The 12,064-nt window shown below is 38.9% G+C and overlaps 1 pseudogene; it reads right to left on the minus strand.

The window, feature by feature from the left end:
- Positions 1–31: 31 nt before the first annotated feature.
- On the minus strand, positions 32–11,174 carry LOC113468686 (annotated as a pseudogene).
- Positions 11,175–12,064: the final 890 nt, after the last annotated feature.

Genomic DNA, 12,064 nt, shown 5'->3' on the forward strand with positions numbered 1-12,064 from the left:
TCGGTTCTGCACAACCAACTTTACTGGAATATTACTGAAAGCCACGCCGTTGGTATTTGTGATTTAGACTAGATAGAATTCTTACCTCATGGGCGATATGTAGGAAGCAATGGTCTATCGTAGGAAACAAATGGTGAAGGGTGTGCTCTCCGAATGTGGTGAGAACTATGAACTGGTTCCTCTCATCAGGCCGGGATCGGACTGCGTCTATCTGATTGATACCCCAGTCCCGATCCTCCCTGGAATAGAATAAGAAGGCTCACAGTGAAAGAAACATTAGTGGTTGGGTGCAAAGCTCCTCCAGGAGAACCCTGCCACTTAAAGGAAATCCAAAAGAAGGAGAAGAAGAAGAAAAAGAAGAAGAAGAAGAGATAAGAAAAGAATAAGCAGATTTCCAAGGTGTACATCTAGTTTGTTGCTGTTGTAGTGGCTTTAGTATTATCCGATTGGTGGTGGCAAACTAAAGGCGAAATATCGTCTTCGTCAGCCAGACCATGTCTGTTTATCCCTAAGAGATCCCCCATTGAGTCTGATCAGATCCCATGGGGGCTTCATGTCAATGACCTAGTATTTTCCGCTCACCATTCCCGACCTCGAAGGCCCTGAATCGCCTTTTGTTGAGGTGGCAGCGAGCAGATCTCCTTGCGGCAAATGAGAGGGCAATCTACGTCTCAAACTTCTGGGGAAGAAAGATTTGATGAGAAAGAAGAGGACACAGAAAGTAAGTACTCACCTAGGAGTATCGCCCTGATGGAATATATCCGGATGGTGATGAGCAGCGTTAACGCCAATCACAGCGAACAGAAAGCTGCCCCAGCCCATCATGATGGCCCACAGAAAGAGCACCTGGGTTAAGCTACCACCCTAAACAGATAAGGTTCGTTCTCGAAACAGCTGGCTTTTCCCTATCCTGTCCTCCTTCTCTCTTTGATGTCGGGACGATAAAACTTCCGTTGTTAAGTATGTTCCTTTCCTCTGTTGATCTGTTGTCGCACTTCCTTTCCCTCCATTGTTACAGTTCCTTTTATCAAATCTTTTTTTTTTTTTTTTCAAACCCTCTCGAAAGAAATTTTTAACTGAGGACCTGCTTTATTTCAGACTGGTCTCCGAAGTAGAAGGACTCAAGCTATCCCTGTCACAACTTCACCAGAAGTTATCCGAGGCAGAACACCAACACCAGAACCTCATCCTAACCAAGTCCAAACTAGAGCAAGACCTTCATGTGAAGAGTAATTCGCTCTTCATAGATCGCGAGTCTTGTCTGGGACTAAGGAGAACGTTCCCCACGAGTGCCTCGAACCGTTGAATGGTTAGGTAGCATGCAAAATTTTCCTTCAAAACAACACCTGAAGCTCGTCCTAACCAAATCCAAAATCAAACTAGAAACTGCCATCAGTATTCAGTAGCATAATGCCCTCTTCGATAGCGAATCTTTGAACCTTTCCCCAAAATTTAAAATTTTATTTTTAGGTTATAGGTCCATAGGTATCATTAAATTTATTAGGTGTAGTACCGATGTAGATAAACTAAGTCCGTCCTAATCAAGTCCAAAATCAAACTAGAAACTGCCATCAGTATTTAGTAGCATAATGCCCTCTTCGATAGCGAATCTTTGAATCTTTCCCCAAAATTTAAAATTTTATTTTTAGGTTATAGGTCCATAGGTATCATTAAATTTATTAGGTGTAGTACCGATGTAGATAAACAATTTTAGATTTAATTTCCTAGGTGTTCAGTTTAGTTTTAATTTAACTGCCCATAAATCAAAGTATACTTTTAGACTATGTAATATTGTGTTCATCTTTTAATAGTTTTATTTCAATTTTATTACTTTTAATTTTACAATTTAAAAAGAATTATAGAAATAAAATTGTTCTCTCCAATATTTCTTTGACTAGGTATTGTAGAAATACACGGTTTTATTATCTATGATCTTGTTATTTTCAGGTCTTTTTGGGGGTTCATTATTGATAACTGGTTAGGACCAAGCTTCAACCATTCTTGAGAAAAATATTCCAGTAGGTAAGTTGTTTTGAACACAATAAGCACCATTGGGAAATATCACAATTTAGGTGTTATCAGGCAACATCTGCAAATAAATACATATCATGATGATATATCTTATTCTTAAATATTCATGACGTTATTCTTAAAATCTCAAATCATATTTTGAAGATACATGCTAGTACTAGGGAGTTATCTAAAAAATACAATTTTAAATAGAATTCTAGAAAATAAAATTGTTCTCTCCAATATTTCTTTGATTATTGTAGAAATACACGGTTTTATTATGATCTTGTTATTTTCAGATCTTTTGGGGGGTTCATTATTGATAACTGGTTAGGACCAAGCTTCAACCATTCTTGAGAAAAATATTCCAGTAAGTTGTTTTGAACACAATAAGCACCATCGGAAAATATCACAATTTAGGTGTTATCAGACAACATCTGCAAATAAATACATATCATGATTCTTAAATATTCATGACTTATTCTTAAATATTCATGACGTTATTCTTAAAATCTCAAATCATATTTTGAAGATACATGCTAGTACTAGGGAGTTATCTAAAAAAGTCGAATTTTATTCCCCAAGTTTGTCATTGGAAAAAATAACGAGATGCTTTTTCTTACACACATAACTTACAAAAACATACAACCATTTTTAATGTGAAAATAAACAAAATCTAGGATAGGTAATATACAAGTTATGTACCCAAAATTGGTTACATTGTTAAATAATTAAGATCAGTCAGCAGTTTCCATCTTAGCTACTATTCTTTATCCTGATCCTTGATGGTACTGATGTGTTTCCTTTACTCTTGCAGTCTAAACACAGATAGTTCGATCATTCTCGTCAGAAAATGTCAGAGTCTTCCTGCGGGGATTCGAACTCACAACCTCTTACCTGACGAGCAGCTGCTCGAGCCAGATGAACGGGTAGATCAGTGGTGCGTACAACGGGGACAGGTAGACATGAACCCGGGACTTTCGACTGTGAGGAAACCAGTCGAACCACGGATAGAAGAGAAGCATCTCCAGGTCTTTGTCTGTGTTGGTAAAGAGGTGATGAGAGAGAGCGTGAGATACCCGCCAGTCACTGTGGATGAGATAGAATAGGATACAATAGAATAGAATAGAATAGAATAGAAAAGAATAGAATAGAAGCATCTCCAGGTCTTTGTTCGTGTTGGTGGAGAGGTGATGGGATAGAACGTGAGATACCCGCCAGTCACTGTGGATGAGATAAAAAAGAATAGAATAAGATAGAATAGAAATCACAAAATAGAATAGAACATACCCTTTTTCCACTGCCGAAATGAGACTGAACATTAAGGAGCGCGGTAGTGCTCCGCCCCACCCGCCCCGCCAAGTCAAGAAAGTTTGACGTGATCGCGCTACTAGAGAGAGATATTATACGCCACCGAGTAAGTAGCCGTTTTCATGAAGTTGTAGAGGGAAAACGACAAATGACGGAAGAAAACGGATGGAATGTGTGTGTTGGGGATTCCCTTTACTCTCACAGTCTGAACAAGGTCTTCTGTATTTCCTAAAATTTACGAATTGACATGGACTCAAACCACCAACTTCCGGTGTCTCCGGTCCTCCGGACTCCAGTGTCCAGTAGCACCCACCAACCTGGACGTTGCCACACTTTGGACGGACCCAACGGAGGCGGCACGCTTCCTTGACCTGAGGACGGCAGAGGATGTCGGTGTGTGATGCTAATACAACAACAACAACAACAACAACAACAACAACAACAACAACAACAACAACAACAACAACAACAACAACAACCATTTTTTATGTGAAAATAAACATACAAAATCTAGGATAGGTAATATACATAAACATAACACAAATGACATAAAATATGTACCAATAGCTACCGATATCAGCTATGTCAGTAGTAGAAATTGTGCTGAAAATAAAGTGGGTCATGGAATTATTTAAGTAAAAAAAAACTTAAAATTACAAATTGAGCAAACAAATAATAAATAAATATTTGATTCAAGGTTAAAAATAAAATCTGTGCAAGAGAAAGGGATATATAAGGATGGAAGAAGATAAAGATAGGGATAGATGGAGGGAGAGAGAGAGAGAGTGCGCATAGAGATAGGGATGGAAGTAGAGAAAGATAGGGATAGATGGAGAGAGAGAGAGAGAGAGAGAGAGAGAGAGAGAGAGAGAGAGAGAGAGAGAGAGAGAGAGAGAGAGAGAGCGTGAATTGTTAGCTATTGTTTGGGCCACTAGATATTTTAGGCCGTACCTTTATGGTCGTAGGTTCACTATCGTAACCGACCATAGACCACTTGCTTGGGTCTTCTCACTCAAGGACCCTTCGTCAAAACTTGTACGATGGCGACTCAAGCTCGAAGAGTATGAGTATGATGTTGTATATAAAAAATATCTTTTCCAATACGAGACATAGGTAAATATGTGTAACATAAATACCGTATGTTTGTATGTGTATAAACACTCAATATGTATATTAATAGTATGTAATAAATGTTCACTTATGAAACAACACAGCCCATCAAATATTTGTTCGGAAATCGTGATTATCTAACCATTTTAATTTTTGGAACCCTGTTAAAATTCCTGAAAATGGGATCTGCTTTTTTTATGTAGGTAGGTAATTATAAAAAAAACGCAGATTCTTCTTCTTGTTGTTCTTGTTCTTCTTCTTATTCTTGTTCTTCTTCTTCTTCTTCTTCTTCTTCTTCTTCTTCTTCTAAAAAGTTGGCAAAATGGTTTTTAGGCGGGGTTGTTTGCCAACCGCCTAGACTTTCGACTGTGAGGAAACCAGTCGAACCATGGATAGAAGAGAAGCATCTCCAGGTCTTTGTCCGTGTTGGTGAAGAGGTGATGAGAGAGAGCGTGAGATACCCGCCAGTCACTGTGGATGAAATAGAAAAGAATAGAATAGAAATCACAAAATAGAATAGAACATACCCTTTTTCCACTGCCGAAATGAGACTGAATATTAAGGAGCGCGGTAGCGCTCCGCCCCGCCAAGTCAAGAAAGTTTGACCGCGCTACTAGAGATATTATACGCCATCGAGTAAGTAGCCGTTTTCATGAAGTTGTAGAGGGAAAACGACAAATGACGGAAGAAAGCGGATTGAATGTGTGTGTTGGGGATTCCCTTTACTCTCACAGTCTGAACAAGGTCTTCTGTATTTCCTAAAATTTACGAATTGACATGGACTCAAACCACCAACTTCCGGTGTCTGCGGTGTCTCGGGTCCTCCGGACTCCAGTGTCCAGCAGCACCCACCAACCTGGACGTTACCACACTTTGGACGGACCCAACGGAGGCGGCACGCTTCCTTGACCTGAGGACGGCAGAGGATGTCGATGTATGATGCTAATACAACAACAACAACAACAACCAACTTCCGGATCCAAAGTCCTACCACTACACCACTGAGGTTTATTAGGGGGCCTTATTAAAAATCATGAAGGCGCCGATGGTGGGTATGGGCGCCTTCAAATAGGTGGGACGCTTGAGCTCCGGCCAGCTATTGACGTAGATTCGGGGTCCCATGGTTTATCCCCGGGGAATGAGGTAGAGGAGAAATGGATAGGATGTAGGGAGAAGGAAAGAAGTAAAAGAAGGAGGAGGGTTAGGAAGTAGGAGAAGAGAGATGAGAATTAAGTAAGGGGGGAGGAGAAATTGATAGGATGTAGGGAGGAGGAGAGAAGGGAGTAGGAAGGAAGGGAAAGGAAAGAGAAGGTTGGTGAAGGGTTACAGAGTTCTGGCTGGTATTTGTGTCATGAGTTGATTGGTGCCATCTGTAAATAAATGAAATAAGACAAAAATTACCCTCAAAATCAAATTGGTAAGTATGAAAAGCTGTGTCCACACATAGCTCACGGCGTCGACTATGTGTGGACAGTTGGACACAGCTCAATTACATCAAAAGCCTGTATACATATAGTTATTTAGATCTAGTTGAGTCTCAGCACTCTCAGCTATAAGGTGGTCTAAAATGTAAGTAGATTATTTATAAATAAAATAAGGTATTGATTTTTTATAGGTTTCTACTTTTCTACTGTCTCTTCGGTACTTAGGTGAGTACCTAGTTGGTATTATATCAGACGGTATATTATAGGTATCATAACGAAGTACGAAGGCAATAAGCAATAAGCCATGGATACTGACTGAATCAGGGTCATCAGGGGAAAAAAGGATATACCGCCTGCAGTGACTGCATAAATATGGGGAGAAAAAAATTGTGACCTTCAATGAGACTTGTAAAACAAAGTTCTTTTCAAGTAATTTACTAATTTAGGAGCGCGGTAGCGCTCCACCCCACCAAGTCAAGAAAGTTTGACCTTGCTACTAGAGATATTATACGCGATATTTAGTTACCAATAATTAGGTATGAATTTTTTTACAATAATGATCTATTTTTGAATTTTATGACTTTTGAATTTTATGACGGTCATTTTATGGTGCGAGTGACGGGCAGTCGTTTGTCGTTTGAACTACGTAGAACTACTGTCTACTGGACACGTAGAACTACTGTCTACTGAGCTACCAAGGTCACATCTTGCTATTTTTGGTACGGGGTGGAGTTTCATTTTCAACCAACTTTGGCGAAAATAAAGTCTCTGGCAAGGCTATGTACTGAGTAAATATTGAATAAAATATTGAATAGAGAATGCCATAGGCATTAACCCCACCCTTGATCAAACTTTATTTTATTTTATTTTTACTTATATCTATGTACATTATGTTACCATCTGTAAATAAAGTTTAATCTAATTGTTTAATAATAACTGAAGACTTCAAATGTTAATTCAAAGTTTAAACTACATTTTATAATGCCCGCCATTGAGCTGTCGGATAGTCGAATCGAGTTCAAACTTGTACCGAAGGCCATCACCCACTATCAGGTAGACCTGATCAGGTGTCAGATCTACCTGATAGTATGTGTGCTCATCAGCACTGCCCTCACGTGATCTCACGTTAAGTGACAGCAACACTGTCCCGAACGGAAATGAATTTCACTTAGAGCCCTCTTTCGGATGACCATTGGAAATACACAAGTGGCCTGTGGCAGCAAGTGTGTACGTAAACGTCAAAAGTGGAATCTCTTTGGTGGAATTAAAAAAAGGTAGCACAATAAAATACAGCTTTACCTACCTATGTACCTATTAGGTGACACCGTTTTCATTAATTGATTTAAAGGTAAGGGAAAAGGGGGTCATCTTAACAAGATCTAATTAGTGAAGAGATCTAAAAGACTTTTAATTAGTGAAGAGATCTAAAAGACATTTAATTAGTGAAGAGATCTAAAAGACATTTAATAAGGGAACAGATCTAAAAGACATTTAATAAGGGAACAGATCTAATTAGGGGAAAAAGGGAGAAAAAAATCTAATCGCTCCAGATTACTCCAGATTAATTATCCAATTTAAACAAAACTTGTCGGATTTAAAGTTTCCCCCAGCACCTTGTTTGAGTATCGACATTAATTAGTATTGCTTAAGCTCCCTTTAGTTTCACCCATTGTCGATAAAATCTCTTTACTCATCTAACTTTGCGCTGTTTTTTCCTCGGTGTCATTAAAAATAGCTGTGTAATTACACAGGGTATGGATAAGGTTGTGTGTTACAGTGTCGCGGGTTTGATTCCCGACCGGGGCGTATTTTACCCTAAACAGATAAGGATCGTTCTCGGAACGGGTGGCTTTCTCCTATCCTGTCTTCCTTCTCCCTTCGTTTTCGGGACGATACTAGGCAGTAGACTACTTTGTGGTTATGGTTACCTACATGTAGTAAAAGCAATCATTGTATGGAGTAAAAAGCAATGAATCAAATGAGATTGTTTTCTTGCAAAATCCCTGTCTTCGCAATCAACAAAGACTTGCTGTTTTTTCCTCCTTTCCTTTTCCAAAGAACATTATTGCCTTTTCTTATGGATTTCAGCTGTAGTTTGATTGACTCGAATGTGCATTTGTTTGTTTGTTTGTTTCAAGAATACTAGGTAGGAAGGTAGGTAGTTAGGTAGTTTTATCTGCATTACTTGGGTACATACTTCCTACTTGTATTTTATTTTCTGGGGGGAATACGGGCTCCGTGCACCTTTGAGAAGTCCGAACAATGGGACCGGATACCGGATGAACCCCTTGAGGAAGACCCTGGTTTTAAAAGTTTTGTTTTCCTAAAAAAAAAAAAAAAAAAAAAAAAATAACTCGAACGTAGGTAGGTAGTTTTATCTGCATTACTTGGGTACCTACTTCCTGCTTGTATTTTATTTTCTGGGGGGAATATGGGCTCCGTGCACCTTTGAGAAGTCCGAACAATGGGACCGGATACCGGATGAACCCCTTGAGGAAGACCCTGGTTTTGGTATTGAAAAATTATGTTTTCAAAAAAAAAAACTCGAACCCCCGGTCTTCGGTTTGCAGGGCACCGACATCACCGAGGCATTCGAGTGTCACCACATATCACCCAGAGCAGAATCATTACTACCCCAGTACTTTGTAAGGAAAGCCACCACACCTCGAAGTTCGCCCTACTCGTTTCACAAGTCTGGCTTCTACAGGACGCTGAAATCCGAAATATGGAACACTTTGGGTAAGAACATTAACATTTCTCGTTCGGGGGAAAAAAATCGTGTCGTGCGTAGTAGGAACACTCTCGTTTAAATTACATTAGACACCCGGAAAAAAATCGAATGCAACGAACTCACGACAATTGGAAACGGGCCTTAATTGTAAATACTAGCCAGTATCCAGCGTAGTAAGCTTGAAAGGTAGTGAGCTTGTCTTTGTAATCGTTAGGTTGCGGGTTCGATTCTCGCCCTTGGCGAACTTTATCCTAAACAGAATCATTACTACATCACTACTTTGTAAGGAAAGCCACCACACCTCGAAGTTCCCCCTACTCGTTTCACAAGTCTGGCTTCTACAGGACTCTGAAATCCGAAATATGGAACACTTTGGGTAAGAACATTAACATTTCTCGTTCGGGGGGAAAAATCGTGTCGTGCGTCGAGGGAACACTCATGTAAATAACATTGCCTTGTAGGCAATGGACAATTGGACACTCTGGAAAAATCGCATGAAACTCGCGACAAGGGGGAACGAGCCAAGTAGTAAGTCCATACTAGATAACTAGACAAACTAACCAGCCTAATAAGCTCCTCCCTTTGTAAGCGTTAGGTCGCGGGTTCGATTTTCGCCGGGAGGAAATTTTGCAATTTTGCAAACCTTGTACTCTGGAAAAATCGCATGAAACTCGCGACAAGGGGGAACGAGCCTTAAGTAGTAAGTCCATACTAGATAATTAGACAAACTAGCCAGCCTAATAAGCTCCTCCCTTTGTAAGCGTTAGGTCGCGGGTTCGATTTTCGCCGGGAGGAAATTTTGCAATTTTGCAAACCTTGTTACTGTAATAGGTACTGCAATTTGCAAATTTATTCATGTGTGGAAAAAAAAGTAAATAAATATTATGTATGTATATAGGTACCAATTTTATGTGTAATCAAAATAAACTAAACGAATAATAATGCATTATTAATACTTATCTACGTACATACCAACAAATTCAAAACCACATGTTTGTTGCAAAAAAAATCTGTTCATTTTTTTTGCATAAATTTTATTTAGCCTTGAAAGTTTTGACTGTGTGATGATGGTTATATTTATGAAATGAAGATGAAATACATGATATATTTATGAATTTCATGGTTATGGTTGATGATAATAATAAAGTAGACGCAGACAAAAAAGAGCAGAATTCAAATGACAGAGTTATATGCACCTTAAATAATTCATTTATATACGTAACTTAGGTAAATACCTAATATCATTGGAATTTTATTTAGCCTTGAAAGTTTTGACTGTGTGATGATGGTTATATTTATGAAATGAAATGAAATACATGATATATTTATGAATTTCATGGTTTTGGTTGATGATGATGATAATAATAATAATGTAGACACAGACACGTGCTTTACTATGCACCACAGGAAATGATGTATGTACCTACTAGGTATGTAGTATGTACAATGTACAATTATACATAGATACGTAATTAGGTAATTACGTATAGATATGTAGGTACCTGTTTGTACAAATATATTTTGTAGCCAAAACCAAACGTCAGCCCAAAGCACCCTAGCTAGGGCTGATTGAGAGGCTGACGAAAAACGCCGACCCCGTCTGTACACGGGAAAAGGCGAAGAAAAAGAAGGAGATTCAGGGCATGAGGCAGAGCGCGTCGGGGGGCGACAGGGTTTTGGTGAAGACCCTGGGAAGAAGGAAGAAAAAATGTTTGATAAACTGACAATTAAAGAGATTTGATAGGGGGAACTGTAACTGCTAAGGTCTTATCGTCCCGAAAACGAAGGGAGAAGGAAGACAGGATAGGAGAAAGCCACCCGTTCATTTCCAAATACCTACATATGTAATTTCCAAATATGTACATACATATCTAATTTCCAAATACACATGTAATTTCCAAGTGTGGTTTGCCCGATGGATGTTTTTCCATTCAGTCGTGGGAAAATGCAAGCGGAGAAAAAATCCACTCGTAAATCAATAGGAAGGTGTCATATTCGAATACTTAGGTTTTCATCTAGTTTTCTACATAGTAGCTACTCGTACAGTAAGTGTCTAGGTATAGAATGATAAAATGTATAGTGCCAGCCACTCTCGCTCAAACCGCGCGGTCTGTCAGACAGTCAGGAACTCAGGAGCTCAGGACCTTCCCAGACTGGCTGAAGAAAAAATACCTTTTAGATGAGCAATAAGAAAGGATTTGCCCGAAATCTAAACCAATCTTGAGTTTCGAGTTATGATCAATTTTCCAGGGCGAACCAAGAGGCAACCTATCCTTTAGGGCTGTTTGCTCCTACACTGAAGCTTCGGAGTGGGCTTTTTGAGAAGCCAAACACAAAAAGCCCACTTCAAGGCTTAGGTGTAGAAGGCCCCACAGCCCTAGAAGACGGGTTAAGGTTCTACGAATCTTCGAAGGGGCAACCTGCTAGTCTCACCTTGGTTACCGTCAGCCACTGTGCACCGCCCGGATGCGTCTTAATCCAGCCGCTCAGGTCGTACAGTCCGTCATGAATGCGCCACAGTCCTTCCGCACCGTCGTCGCGCTTAGCGCCGCTCAGGAAGGCGCGCATTGAATATTATTATTGTATGACTACATACTACATTTGTTATCCGGATGCATTGTTTATTGTATGTTTACATTTTGTTATTCAAATGAAATCGAGGCTATTATGCGGATGAAAAGTTTGACAAAACTGAGAGTTATTTAACTTTATGTTGTTTATTTATTGTTAGATTAAGTATTGGAAATTTTTATTATTACTTTATTATTTTTTTGTTAGATAGTTTATTGGTAGGCATAATTTTACTATTTTATTTATACTGCAGTTGAATTTCTTTTTACTGAATAATTTTGCCAATTTATCATTTTTGCAATTTTTTCCCCTACTGAGATAAACGGATAACCTATACCCTTACCCTATACAAGAGGATGTAAAATAGTTCGAGTTGTTGTTACTTAAGTATTATATTTTATTTTTACTGAAGAATTTTGCCAGTTTATTATCACTTTTTCCCTCCTACTGGGATAACCGGATAACCCATGCACGTAAAGATGCAAAAGGTCGAGAACAATCAATATTTACATGAGCAATTTGTTTTGCAAATCTGTTAATTTGTTTTGCAAATTTGCTCATTTTATTTTACAAATATGCTCATTTATTATCTCTTCAATATTGTTTCAAAAATGGCTCATTTGTTTCACAAATATGTTTACACAGAGGCAGATATAAGTGTTTTCTCTTTTTATAATGGAAAGTAATTTTCTATGAGGTTAATAGATCATCATCGGGGGGGTTATAAGAAAATATTCAGCAGGGCCGTCAACAGAGGGGTCTATACGGTCCTATTGGCCCCGGGCCGGGCCGGGCTCCCCAAGGGCGCTTCGGAACCAGCAATTTCTAATTTAGCTAAAATTGTCACTATCTTTTTTTTACTATTTTTTTTATTTATATTTATTAGATTAAAAAAAAAAAAAAAATA

The sequence above is a fragment of the Diaphorina citri genome, unplaced genomic scaffold (assembly GCF_000475195.1).
Source record: "Diaphorina citri unplaced genomic scaffold, Diaci psyllid genome assembly version 1.1 scaffold817, whole genome shotgun sequence".
In the NCBI taxonomy this organism is placed as follows: Eukaryota; Metazoa; Arthropoda; class Insecta; order Hemiptera; family Psyllidae; genus Diaphorina; species Diaphorina citri.